The 15,389-nt window shown below is 37.4% G+C and overlaps 1 non-coding gene across 1 annotated transcript; it reads left to right on the forward strand.

Moving 5' to 3' along the window:
• Positions 1–14,510: 14,510 nt before the first annotated feature.
• Positions 14,511–14,592, forward strand: TRNAL-CAA (transfer RNA leucine (anticodon CAA)). Its single transcript has one exon. It is a non-coding gene; the product is annotated as a tRNA-Leu (tRNA).
• Positions 14,593–15,389: the final 797 nt, after the last annotated feature.

Raw genomic sequence — 15,389 nt, forward strand, 5'->3', positions numbered from 1 at the left:
ATAAAGTGATGTTTCTTCTTTTTAATATGCTGTCTAGGTTGGTCATAGCTTTCCTTCCAAGGAGCAAGCGTCTTTAAATTTCATGGTTGCAGTCACCGTCTGCAGTGATTCTGGAGCCCAAGAAAATAAAATCTGTCACTGTTTTCATTGTTCCCCCATTTGCCACGAAGTGATGGGACTGGATCCCATGGTCTTAGTTTTTTGAATGCTGAGTTTTAAGCCAGCTTTTTCACTCTTCTCTCTCACCTCCATCAAGAGGCTCTTTAGTTCCTCTTCACTTTCTGCCATTAGAGTGGTATCAACTGCATATCTGAGGTTGCTGATATTTCTTCTGGCAGTCTTAATTCCAGCTTGGAATTCATCCAGCCTAGCATTTCACCTCATGTACTCTGCAGAGAAGTTCAATAGGCAGAGTGACAATATAGTCTTTTTGTTCTCCTTTCCCAGTTTTGAACCAGTCAGTTGCTCTATGTCCAGTTCTAATGGTTGCTTCTTGACCTGCATACAGGTTTCTTAGGAGACAGGTAAGGTGGTCTGGTATTCTCATCTCTAAGAATTTCCCACAGTTTGTTGCGATCCATATAGTCAAAGACTTTAGTGTAGTCAGTAAAGCAAAAGTAGATGTTTTTCTGGAACTCTGTTGCTTTCTCTATGATCCAAGAAAGGTTGACAATTTGACCTCTGGTTCTTCTGCCTTTTCTAAATCCAGTTTGTACATCTGGAAGTTCATGAACAAAGACATGTTCAAAGGCAAAATTGTTTGTTATCTCTATGAATAGTCTAGTTCAGGAAGGAGAAGTCCCTCCTCAAGTCTATAAGGCCCCAAGATGTCAAGGCATCATAAAATACCAAAAAAAAAAAGAAAAAAACACCACGATTAACACACAGGCATAGGTGAGTTATACCAGTCCATGAAGAAAGAAAAACTGTATCTCTGCAAACTGTCCTAGAAAAAAAGAGAGAGGGAAAGCTACCAAACTCATTTTATGAAGCTGGGATAACCTTGAAACCCAAAGTGAAGTAGAAGAAAATAAAACTTTAATCTCATGAGCACAAATGCAAAATAAATTGAGTGCAAAAACGGTAACTTTAGGTAACTATTAATTTAATTGACCATATTAACATACCAAAGAATAAATATATGATTATCTCAAAAGATACATTTAAAATCATTTGATAAAATGCAATCCCCACTCATGATTTTAAATAATCTCTCAGTAAAATATTAATAGGAGAGAATTTCCCTAACCTGATTATTTGCTATCTACTAAAAACATACACAAACATTATGCTAAGTATTTTAAAACTTCAGAAAAATTCCCTTTTAAAGTTGGGAACAAGATAATACTATATACTATCACTCCTATTATTCAACATTATACAGAGATCCTTGCAAATCCACTGAGATTTAGAGGTTTAAAGATCCAAAATATATGCTTTACTGTTCTTAGTTATGAGCAATAGATACAGTTGACTGGCTGATTAGGCAGAAAGAGCTTATTACAAGAATATTTGTCAGCTCACAGAATTATTGGGAGAGTTGAAAAACCAGGCTTAAGGCTGCATTTCCACAAGAGCCCATAACATGTGGTAGAAATAGTCTGAGAAGAAATCCTTTGCTGCCACCACTGAGCCTCAGACATTACTGTTAGACCACTGTCACTTCTACTCCTGCAAGTTGACTGCTACTGCTACTCCTGCTAACACCAATGCCACCTCTGCTCCATCACTATTGTTACTGTCACTGCTGTCACTACTAGTGTCATTAAATGCCTATTCCTCAGCTGCAAGGAAGGCTGGGAGGGAAGTCTGAAATATTTTAAGCTCCTAAAGAGGAAGAAGTCTTTGTCTTACAACCAGACTCACAATGCAGGAAATTCCTTAAAAACAGAAAGGAGTTGAGATGCTGGATGGCCAAAATAAATGACAAATATACACCCCAAAAGAAAAAGTAAAAACTGTTCTTATTTGAAGATGCTACAATAATCTACATGGAAAATTTAAGGTAAATTATAGGTAATCTTGTAAAATTAATGGCAAAATTTATAACATACAAATCAACAGCATTTCTATAAATAAGCAATAAAAAATTAAAAATCTAACAGGAAAGAAAGATATCATTCACTATATTAAACATACTATAAGGTATCTGGGACTAAATCTAACAAAAGGTGTATACTTTTTTACAGAAGAAAACTACAGCATATTATGAAGGATATAAGGAAGGCTTGTTAAAAATGGAGGTAATACTATGTTCTTGTTTGGGAAGACTCAGTTTCAGGATATGTGTAAATTTAAAATAATTCCAATAAAAATCCCACCTGGATTTTTATGCAACTTGAGAATCTGATTAAAATGCAGATGGAAGAACAAATATCTACAAATATTCCAAACAATTCTGAAAAAAATGAACAAGGAAGTGGGACCTGTTCTTTAAAGTATTTAGTAATTATAAAGTTTTGGTAATTAAGATAGTTTGGTATTGATTCAAGACTGTTCAAAGAGATTAGCTGAGTGAAACAGAAATTCCAGAAACAGACTCATGCCTTTAAGGGATACTAATCTATGATAGAAGTGATATTTAAAATCAGGGGTGAAAGGACGGACGAGTTAATAAATGAAGTTGTAATTCACTTGCCATACAGAAAATTAAGATCCTTACTTCACACAAAACACAAAAGCAAATTTAAAATAGATTAAAACTTGAAGTGTAAAAAACCAAACTGCTTGAAGAAAATATAGTCAGTATCTTTAGCATCTTGGATCACAGAAGATTTCTTGAACTAAAAATAAAAACCATAAATCATAAAGGCCAAGAACTAATATTTGGCTATGTTAAACTGTTTTTTGTAAAACAAAAGGCATATAATCAAAGTGTAATGAAAAGCACAAACAATCCAGTAGGAAGATGGTCATAGTATGTGAACAACAGAGACTGAAGAGACTAAGAAATTCAAATGATTTATCAACATGTGAAAAGATGATCAGCTTTATAGGTAATCAAGAAAAAAAAAAAACATAAAATAACAATGAGATAGCATGTATTACCAGCTAAGGGTTGGCATGCAAGCTGGGTAAAGGTAAATCTCTTAAACTACTGGCATAAGTATAAACAGGTATAATCACTTTAGAAGAACAATTTGCAAATATGTAATAATATTTCAATAGCTTCTAGGTTTTTAGAAACTCTTGCTTATGTACTCAAAGAGACATATCCAGAGATGCTAATTGTCACTTCATTCGTAACACCAAAAAGAAAAAAAGGAAATAAATGTCCATTAATAGGAAAATGAATAAGTAGAATTTTCAGTAAAATGTGTTAATCCATAGAACAAATACTGAATAGTGGATACAAGGTACTAACTAGATCTAAATAGATCAATGAATAGATGTCAAAAATATAATATTGAGATGAAAGAGCAAGATGCATAATAATTCATACATTATGAAACCATTTCTATAAACTGAAAACATGAAACATCGTACATATTTATATATACAAAAGGTTCACTGATAGGTATTTATACAAAAGTATATAATGATTAGCTATTTTAAAGACATATATTCAGTTCAGCTATTTTAAAGATATATATTCAGTTCAGTTCAGTTGCTCAGTTGTGTCCAGCTCTTTGCAACCCCATAAGCCGCAGCACGCCAGGCCTCCCTGTCCATCACCAACTCCTGGAGTTTACTCAAACCCATGTCCATCAAGCCGGCGATGCCATCCAGCCATCTCATCCTCTGTCGTCTCCTTCTTCTCCTGCCCCCAATCCCTCCCAGTATCAGGGTCTTTTCCAATGAGTCAACTCTTCACATGAGGTGGCCAAAGTATTGGAGTTTCAGCTTCAACATCAGTCCTTCCAATGAACACACAGGACTGATCTCCTTTAGGATGGACTGGTTGGATCTCCTTGCAGTCCAAGGGACTCTCAAGAGTCTTCTCCAACATCACAGTTCAAAAGCATCAAATCTTCGGTGCTCAGCTTTCTTTGTAGTCCAACTCTCACATCCATACCTGACCACTGGAAAAACCACAGCCTTGACTAGACGGACCTTTGTTGACAAAGTAATGTCTCTGCTTTATAATATGCTATCTAGGTTGGTCATAACTTTCCTTCCAAGGAGTAAGTATATTTTAATTTCATGGCTGCAATCACCATCCGCAGTGATTTTGGAGCCCAGAAAAATAAAGTCAGCCACTGTTTCCATTGTTTCTCCATCTATTTGCCATGAAGTGATATACATTAGTTAGAGCCCAAGATGGCTTTCAATGAATCCTGCCTCCTAGACTTCATGCTCTGGTATAATTTCCTCCCCTTAAGTTTGGCCTTGGTTTAGTGACTTGCTTGTAATGAACAGAGTCACTTTCAAGATGAAGTATAAAAAACTATGACTTCTCCTTTGTTGACTCTGGCTCTTCTAGCTTTGATGAAGTAAGTTGAATGTTGTAAGCTGCTCTTGGGGCAAAGAACTGAGGGCAGCCTCTAGCCAAGAGCCAGGAAGGAACTGTAATCCTCAGTACAACAATTCTCAAGGAACTAAATCCTGCCAACAACCAGTGAGTGAACCTGGAAGTTGATTCTGCCCCCGTTGAACCTAGGAATGACTGCAGCTCCAGCTGACACTCTATCGAAGGCCTTGTGAAAGATCCTGAGCCTGACGATCCAGCTACACCACACATATTCCTGATATACAGAAACTGTGAGGTAATACATGGTGTTGTTTTAAGCCACCAAGTTTTGGGTTAATTTGTTATGAAGCAGTAGATACTAATGGGCTTACCTGGTGGCTCAGACAATAAAGAATCTGCCTGCAATGCAGGAGACCTGAGTTCAATCCCTGGGTTGGGAAGATCGCTTGGAGAAGGGAATAGCTACCCACTCCAGTATTCTTGCCTGGGGAATTCCATGAACAGAGTTGCCTGGCAGGTTACAGTCCATGGGGTTGCAAAGAGTTGGACACAACTGAGCAACTAACACTATCATAGATACTAATACTCACACCAAATTAGGAAGGTTATAGCCTGAATTGGGGAGAAAGGAATAGGAGGGAATGACATTAGAGGAAAACTGAAGGAGAATTTTTTAAATTACTTTTCTAAAGATGACTTTAAACAACACAATAGAATGTTAATTGTTAAGATCTGGTTTGTGAATACACGGATGTTTGGTACATTATTATCTATTTTCTTTATATCTAAAAAAGGATAAATGGTCAGTTCCAGACTATCGAAAAACCTAGGGCTGAGATGCTATCTTCCCGCCCCCTGATATCAGAAATACACCTTTTGTTTTCAACTTTAGTTCCACAATGTTGTTGGAAACTTTCTTAGTGTATTTTTTTAAAGCTATTTTTTCATTTATTTTCTATAGAGCTGTTTGCAAGAGAATGAGCTCATTTAAATTTTAAATTTGAAAAAAAATTTTTTTTAAATTTGAAGCCACCAAATTTCAGGAATGATGACTATAAACAGGAGGAATTAAAAATGGAAGGGGCATTGATTTATTTTTGAAAATTATTTCATGCTATGTTGAAAATTCAGATTCCAAGCACATGCCAAAGAGGTATAATGAGACAAATGTAGTTATCCTGCAATTCAGAAAAACTCCTATCCCATGAGAAAGCAGCATTGGCTTCACTTACATTTTTGGTCCTTTCTTCTTCTGACCTTAGGATAAACCAACTTAAAAATGTTTATTTCACAAGGATATATTAAATTGATATATGATAAAGTAGCAACTTAAATGATAGGATGTGTCATTTTCATTACATTTGCTACCTACTCACAGATCCTCATGCATTCTGGTGATTTACCATAACTAATCATATATATTTAAATCACTTGGGTCTATAAAAAGATATTGTGATAATTTAATAATCATGCAACTTCAAATGTTAGGTTTTAATTTTAAGGATCATTTCTACATTTTACTCCTTTTCTTTGGATTAGCCAGCCATTTTATGAGGGCCATCTTGTGTTCCTCTTGTAGAAAATCCAGTATATCAGTGTTTCTTTCAATTCATAATGAATGGTACAATTAAGATTTAATTAGAAGCACACTAGTATGGAATTGAAAGCTACTCTGAACCTGTAAATGAAATGTTACACTTTTAAATTGCTCACATGTTGCAACCCAGCCTCTCTAAAAAGCTGCCATATGTAAACTTAATTTGAGATGGAGATTTTTAAAATAACATGATTGCTTGTTACACTGAACCTCTTCCTTGTCATGTGCTCACCAAAAAAGCTCATTTTATCTAAAGAAAGACTCACAGATGCTTCAAGGAAGAAAAGGGGAATTTTCACTACATTTGTTTTAAAAGAATATCCTGTATAAGCATTTACGGGTGAGAAGACCTTATACTCAATAATGCATGTCCTACCTACTTCTCCTTGCTTTTCATAGCTTTACAAAGAAGCACATTTGGGAAGTGATTTGTCCATCACATATGAATCAATTTTCAATAAATATGTAGCATTATATTTATTTTTTGTAGGTTTATATTTAAAACAATGCTTTAAAAAAAAAACTGTTTCCTGTTAGAATTTGTCTTCAATACTGCTTCTAATCCCATCAACTTCTTTTCAAACTTAGATGTATCATTTTTAAGACTGAAGTAGAGGGTATATTTAAAGATGATGTTGCAATTATGGGTTTTCTCATCTGAATTAAGATTAATTACTATTCTGAAGGGTAGAGAGGAACAGCAACTTAGTGCAGAAGTCTGAACCTTGGTGAGGTGAGAGAAATGAATTCAAGGCTGCTGAAAATGACCTACTGACATGTCTTGGCTTTAGGAAGAGGAATAGCTTTGTTCCAAAGTAGATTTTAGGCAATTACATGTACAACTGTCTAGGGGCTTAAAGGGTTTCTGACAACTTGGACTAGAAATAAAGAGTTAATATTTTAGAAATTCTTCTTGTCCATTTTGTCCTTACATATGGATCCAGAGAGCCTAATCATGGATAAAGCAGAGAAATAACCAAGTGCTTACTATCATTATGGAGATGAGGACTTGCTGAAAATCCTAAACATCAAGGTCTTGTCATTCACAGGATGACCTAAACTCCATGTTGTAAAGGCACATAATTTCTGGAAACAACTTATTACCCACAGGTCTCTGTCATGAAGGCATTATTATACTCACCTAATCAATATATTTTATAATAATGGGGTAGATGATATTTTAATATATTTTAAGAGGAAAGTAAAAGGATTTCCAAGAGATCATTATTTTAGAGAGCTGGCTAATTATCTCATGTTTATAGATCTCCAGGAAAGATGACTTTAGTAATCTTGAGCAACAGTCTTTAGAATATAAATAGAATGTTGTTGTTTAGTCACTCAGTCGTGTCCAACTCTTTTGCAACCTCTTGGAATGTAGCCTGCCAGGCTCCTCTGTCCATGGGATTTGCAGGCAAGAATACTAGAGAAGGCTGCCATTTTCTTCTCCAGGGGATTTTCCCAATTCAAGGATTGAACCCAAGCCTCCTGCTTTGGCAGGTGAATGCTTTACCACTGAGCCACCAGGGAAGCCCTCTATAAACAGAATGTGTGTGTGTGTGTGTTAGTCACTCAGTTGTGTCTGACTCTTTGTGACCCCACGAACTGCAGCCCACCAGGCTCCTCTGTCCGTGAAATTCTCCAGGTAAGAATCCTGGAGTGGGTTGCCATTTCCTTCTCCAGGGGGTCTTCCCGAACCAGGGATTGAACCTGGGTCTCCTGCACTGCAGGCAGATGCTTTACTGTCTGAGCTACTAGGGAAGCCTGTATAAACAGAATAATAGCAGCCATATAAACATGTATTAAGATCACATCTCTCCAATTATCATAGTGCCTGAAATGACCATAATGGACAAGCAGGGACTCGATTGTTTTTATCCTATAAACTGGTGGGTTCCAGCCTGAGATCCCTGGACATCTAGGAGTCCATAAGGGAAGAATTGAAGATCCACAAGCTTTTTGCAGGATTTCATAAAGTTGAAAGGAAATCATATACTTACCTGACTCAAATTTCTGGGACTTCCCTGATAGTCCATGGGAAGTGGACCCAGAATTTATTTAACCAATCACTGTAGGTGTACATATCAATGTGGATTTCGGTATCTGTGCATTAAACCAGAGTTTAAGATCAGCAATGAAAAACAGACTTGCTGCCCTGACTTGATACAATTCAATTATAAAACCAAGAGATTCAATTTTTTTTTCTACCCCCCTGGGTCTTCGTTGTGGTGTGCAGGCTTCTGTAATTGTGGCATTCGGACTCAGTAGTTGCGGTGCATGGGCTTAGTTGCCCCTGGCATGTAGAATGTTCATTCCCTTGCCAGTGATCAAACTCACATCCCCTGCATTGGAAAATGGATTCTTTACCACTGGACCATCAGGGAAGTCCCAGAAATTTAAGTCAGGTAAGTATACGATTTCCTTTCAACTGTATGAAATACTGCAAAAAGCTTATGGACCTTCAATTCTTCCCTTATGGACTCCTAGATGTCCAGGGAGCTTAGACTGAAACCCACTGGTTTACAGGATAAAAACAGTTGAGTCACTGCTTGTACATTATGGTCATTTCAGGCTCTATGACAATTGAGTTGAACTTCTGCAAGGCTGACCTGGATAATTAACATACATTTGAATTTGAAGATGGCTCAAAATCCAGGATCAAATTTGCTACAGTTAATTAAATCTCTTTGTATAAGAATTGTTCAAATAGTGAGCTATATATTTTTAAAAACATACTTATGGTAAATATTAAAGTGATCCCCAAATGCCCAATTGCCTCAAAATTCCTTTTACCTAACCTATCTTAATTCTATCCACTTCCTTTTCCACAGCATGGACTCCAGTAGGCTACTGTTTAAGATTAGTTTTCCATGAGGAGGGCCTTGCAGTAGATACCTGTTAAGTCTGTCATCCAGCCTCCCTTCTCTGCAGACTTTTAGGGAAGTTGCTCTCATCTACATGGTAATAGGATAGCCTCCAGGCAGCCATGGGTATGAATTATGACCCCCAATTTTTGTCCTGGCTGTAAGTTTGGGCTGAACAGATTCATCCTTAGAAAACTTGAAATTGGGAGTAGAAGATCTGGTCTTTGTTTAGGTTGAAATCTTTAATGCATGAGATATAAAAACTGGAGTTTGTTCAGCCATTTTTTCTACCATGAACACTGGGGTAAAGAGACATAAAGTAGAATAAAGAGAGTGTCTGGTGCACAGTTTCAGTCCCATCCTGAGACATGGCCTTGGTTTCATCCTTATATTTTCTACTTTTTGCTTAAGTTGATTGAGTTGGTTTTTGTTTGTTGAAATCAAGAGATCCAACAGACAGGCTGTCTTGATGGAGGCCTACTGGCAAGACCCACAGTCACATTATTGCCTCTGTCATATCAGCCAGTAGTTATTCTCAAATGCACAGAGAATCTGTCTTTGAAGACCTAGGAATACAATCTAGGTATCCAGGACAGCCAAAATGAGATCTTAGTTCACATGTGACAAGTCCAAGATTGATTGATTGATTGATTGATTTGCTGTAAAACCAAATAACTGTTTTAAATAATTGTTATACTCTTTAAAATGTTAGCAGACTAACAAAAGGTAACAGATAGGCAACTATCTCCTTCATGGTGCTCAGAAAAAATGGGAGTTTTTCTTGGTGGGTAATTTCTTTCTCTAATTTTTGGGAGAAAAAAAAGGACCCAGTCCCTAGTTTTATTATTCAAATACAGAAAGCATAGGTCTCTGTTCTTCAAACAAAGTTGAGGTGGATGCAGCTGGAAATAACTGAATAATTAAAATATCAATCAGAACAGGGGAGATTAAATGACTTTACTTCAATAGACCAATTGGGCAGAATTAGAATTGGAAGGAAAATAAGATAGTTTACAAAAGAGGGAAAGCAAACCACTTAACATTGGCCAGGTCTTCAAGTAAGGGATAATAACAAGTGGTACTAGCTCCAAATGAGGCCATATGTAAACTGAACAACATCTACTTCTCTGAGATACACATATTCATAATTTTACCTTGTTTGTAACCTTTGCTTCCTCCTGCTTCTATTGTCACATACATGGTGAATACGACTTAACTTACAAAGAATATTTAAATTTTTATATTTAAAAAGGTATATTGTATAGAAATATATCTTACTGATTTCTCTAGCAATCTACTTATCCCAGGAAACTTAATGGATAGTAAACAATAAATAATAAAACATACTTAGAAACTGTTAAGAGATACATAAAATCTATAGTGTATGGTTATTAATAAGAATTGAATAATTAATAAGATTTTTTTAAATGGTACAATCACCTTTCTATTTATAATTAAGGTATCTAGTTAGGATTCTCCAGAGAAATGGAACCAATAGGAGATACAATATAGACATGTAGATACAGATATACATGGAGAGGGAGGGGTATTTATTATGAGGAATTGCCTCACATGATTTTGGAGGCTGAGAGTTTCTAAGATCTGCAGTGGGCAAGCTGGAGATCTAGAACTGATGTATAGGTACAGTCTGAATCTGAAGGCCTAAGAACCAGGAGAGCCAATGGTATAACTTCCAGTCTAAAAGCTGGCAGACTCAAGACCCAAAAAATGCTAATGTTTCAGTTCAAGTCCAAAGACAGGGAAAAAAGTCGATCTCAGCTTAAAGCAGTCAGGTAGGAGGAGTTCCCTCTTACTCAACTTTTTTATTCTATTTAGGTCTCTGCTTGATTGGATAAGGTTACCCACACTAGGCAGAGCAAGGGTACTCATTCAAATGTTGACTCAGGGTACTTTACTCAGGGTACTCATTCAAATGTTGACTTACCCCAAAACATCCTCACAGACCACCCTGAATAATTTGACTAAATGCTGAACACCCAATGTCCCAGTTTTTTAAGCTGACATATAAAATCAACCATCACAAGTCCACCCCTTGTAAACTTGGGACCCATGTGCCTCTCCTTAAGACAAGTTTAATCTTCTAAATAAAGACAATAATGTCATACTTCTACCTATGATGATACAACTATCCTGTATATGGACAGAAACATACTAACCATATCTGCAGAAGAGGAGGTAATATCCTGGAATGGTTTTATTCTGTTCTTTGATATCATATAACTTAAACTGTATGATGTAAAATTAACAATACTTAAACATTATGATATAAAACCAAATATTTTATATGATAAAGGAGTAAGAAAGGGAAGAAAACAAAGATATTCAAGATTCAAAAACACATACTCATAACAAAATAAGGAAGAATACTCATGACAATTACGTCCTTATTTCTATAACTAGCTTTTTGATCATAGGTGGTATTTATAACTGCCTACTTCCACTGCCAATTCTGTATTCCTTTTGTCTTCAGCAAGCACTTCAGCTGATTATGGTTCTTTACCTGGTGGAGTGACCCAAATCTTTATTCCTGAAGGGTCTGGGGTATTAGCAGTCTTGAATGGATTGGGTTGTTGTAGTTTTCCACTGACCTTAATCACAGGGTATGGTGATACTAAGGGACCTCCTGTATTTCAGACATATTCTTCCTTACCTTCATGTGAAGCAGTAGTCCAATTTTCTCCTGGTAGTCAGGATCAATCACCCCAGTCAACACAGAAATTTTCTTCTGTGCTTACTGATTAAGATGCATGAGGAGCCCAATTTGGCCAGGTGGCAGCCTTTAACTTCCAGTTCAATGGAATCATTGTGTTGTCGCCTGTTGTGTCACCGGGTGGAAACATTCCACCTTTTAGAACTAAAACTCTAGGCTAGCAGAGCATGGAGCGTCATGGACAAAAAGCAAACACTTTGCGGGAAGTCGCCAGTGCATGGGTTTAGCTGCCCCGGAGCACGTGGAGTCTTCCCAGCCAGGGATCTACCTGTGCCTTTTGCATTTGCAGGCAGACTGTTGACCACTGAGCCCCAGGGACGTCCCCCACCCTCCCTTTTTTAAAGACACATAAAGACATAGAGAACGGGAGGGAAGAAAACAGAGTAAGAATATCAGAAGCTGGAAAGCAGATGGACTAATGATAACTGACAACAGAACCAACAAAACTGAATCCTATGCCTGCAGTAGGAGAGAAAAAGCAAGAAAATTACATTTTAGAACTCTCAAACAACCCAGGAAATGGGTGACCTCAGGTACCTCTGAAAATGTAGGTGGAGGAGCTAAAAAGAAGATGATTACCTGAAAGTTTGTTTACAATGCTATTGTTGTTCACTTGCTAAGTTGTGCCCAACACTTTGTGACCCCATGGACTATATGTAGTACACCAGGCTCCTCTGTCCTTCACTATCTCCCAAACTTTGCTAAAATTCATGTCCACTGAGTCAGTGATACTATCTAATTATCTCATCCTCTGCTGCCCCCTTCTCTTTTTGCCTTCCATCTTTCCTAGGATCAAGGTTTTTTCCAGTGAGTCAGCTCTTTGCAACAGGTGGCCAAAGGATTGGAGCTTCACTTCAGCATCAATCTTTCCAATGAATATTCAGGGTTGATTTCCTTTAGGATTGACTGGTTTGACCTTCCTGCTATCCAAGGGACTCTCAAGAGTCTTCTCCAATACAGAATTTGAAAGCATCAGTTCTTCGGTGCTCAGTCTTTGTTATTCTGACACTCACCTCTGTACATGACTACTGGAAAAACTACAGCTTTGGCTATTTGAACCTTTGTCAGCAAAGCAATGTCTCTGCTTTTTAATACGCTGTCTAGATTTGTTATGGTTTTCCTTCCAAGGAACGAGTCTTTTTTTTAAATTTCATGGCTGCAGTCACTGGTCCACAGCGATCTTGGAGCCCAGGAAAATAAAATCTGTCACTGTTTCCACTTTTCCCTCATCTATTTTCTATGAAGTGATGGGATCAGATGCCATGAACTTAGTTTTCTGACCTGTGAGTTTCAAGCCAGCTTTTTCACTCTCCTCTTTCACCTTCAAGAGGCTCTCTAGTTCCTCTTCACTTTCTACCATTAGAATGGTACCATTTGCATATCTGAGGTTGTTGATATTTCTCCTGGCAGTCTTGATTCCAGCTTGGGATTCATCCAGCCTAGCATTTCACAGGATGTACTCTGCATAGAAGTTAAATAAGCAGAAAGACAATATACAGCCTTGATGTACTCCTTTCCCAATTTTGAACCAATCTATTGTTCCATATCCGGTTTTAACTATTTCTTCTTGACCTGCATATAAGTTTCTCAGGAGACAGGTAAAGTGGTCTGGTATTTCCATCTCTTCAAGAATTTTCCACAGTTTGTTTTTATCCACACAGTCAAATAGCACTGTCAATGAAGCAGAAACAGATGTTTTTCTGGAACTCCCTTGCTTTCTCCATGATCCAAAATAGGTTGGCAATTTGATCTCTGGTTCCTCTGCCTCTTTGAAATCCAGCTTGAATGTCTGGAAGTGTTCGGCTCACATACTGCTAAAGCTTAGCTTGAAAGATTTTGAGCATAACCCTGCTAGCAAGTGAAATGAGTGCAAATGTACAGTAATCCGAAATTCTTTGACACTGCCTTTTGGGGAATGAAATGAAAACTGACCTTTTCCAGTCCTGTGGCCACAGCTGAGTTTTCCAAATTTGCTGACATATTGAGTGCAGCACTTTAATGGCATCATCTTTTAGAATTTTAAATAGCTCAGCTAGAATTCCATCACCTCTACTAGCTTTGTTTATAGTAATGCTTCCTAAGGCCCACTTGACCTCACACTCCAGTTGTCTGACTCTAGCTGAGTGACCACACCATTGTGACTATCCCAGTCATTACAACCCTTTTTGTATAGTTCTGTATATTCTTGCCACCTCTGCTTAATCTCCTCTGCCTCTGTTAGGTCCTTACTTATAAGCCTTTATTGTGTGCCTCCTTGCATAAAATGTTCCCTTGATATCTCCAGTTTTCTTAAAGAAATCTCTAGTCTTTCCCGTTAAATTGTTTTCCTCTATTTCTTTGAATTGTTCATTTAAGAAGGGCTTCTCTTCCTGCTGTTCTCTGGAACTCTGCATTCAGTTGGAATACCTTTCCCTTTCTCCCTTGCCTTTCTCTTCTCTTCTTTTCACCCTCCCTACAACTCTGTCTTGCCCTGATTTCAACAGAATAGCCCTGAAGTTCTGATCTCTGGAAAAAGTGAAATAGAGGGAGGCATGAGAAGCACAAGCATATTTGAGGGAAGGAGCATTTTGCTAAAAATAGGGTAATTAAATAAAGGTTTACTAACAGAATGTAAAGACTGACAGTCTTTTTCCACTGTTGGGATCTCAGAATGCTGGCAGCCGGATAGCATATTGGCAGAGTCTTTTTGAATAGTATGATATGCCCAAGAGAAAAGATCTAAAATATTTATGGTTTTGGTTCTTTGTTTTGGGTGACCATTTGCACATTATGTGTAGTAGAATTCCTGGTCTCTACACACTAGATACCAGCAGCATTTCTACCACTGTTGTGACAACCAAAAATGTCTCTAGACATTGCCAATTTCCCCAGTAGAGGAGGATAAACTGCCCTGAGTTGAAAACCACTGGAGCTGTGATGACTGAGTGGTTAAGATGTTAGACTCAAAATCCAATGGGGTCTCCCCATGCAGGTTCAAATCCTGCTCACAGCATCTCTGTTCATATAGTGATAGCCACAGTTACATAGCCCTATCCATGAACTTTCATTTAGCTTTGTAGTGCCTTTCTCTTACATATAAGCAGAGAGAGCCAGAGTTCACCAGAAATCCAATGAAAAGTGAAGAAACTAGCAGCTTAGAGGCAACAGGCTACGACAAAGAAGAAAACTTTAAAAAGAGCATATAGCATCTACAAAAAAAGAACTACTGGAAATTAAAAATGTAGTAGCATAAATTAAAAACTTAGTAGAAGCACTGGAGAACAAAGTTAATGAAATCTCTGGAAATAGGGTAAAAAGACACAGAAATTTAAAAATGGGAGAGGACACAGAAGATAAGAAAATTTAAGTAAAAGCCTAAGGGGATTATATTAGGAAGCAGCTTAAGTTGCTATAACAGAGAGACTCCAAAATTTAGTGGCTTAAATTTATTTCTCTGTAACCTAGGGTAGGTAGATGGCTCTGCTTTATGACCAGCTGGCTCTGTCATACTAAACATGTTGCATCCATATCCATCCCTGTATCCAGGGCTGCTGTTTCAGTTGTTAACATTCTCTAACTAGCAGGAAGGAGGTCAATGAAAGTCACAAATTAAAAATATAACTCGTAATGTACATGTATCACTTTTGTTCACATCTAGTTATGAGACAGGGTGGGGGAATGTAGTTCTGCCTCTGTGGTCAAAACTCAGGAGAGAGTTATTAAAAGGAAGAAGAAAATGGATATTGAAGGAAGTTGAGCAATTTCTAATATCCAAACAAAAGGACATCCAAAGAGACAGAACCAAAGAAA

The sequence above is a fragment of the Muntiacus reevesi genome, chromosome 19 (genome assembly GCF_963930625.1).
Source record: "Muntiacus reevesi chromosome 19, mMunRee1.1, whole genome shotgun sequence".
NCBI classification, from domain to species: domain Eukaryota; kingdom Metazoa; phylum Chordata; class Mammalia; order Artiodactyla; family Cervidae; genus Muntiacus; species Muntiacus reevesi.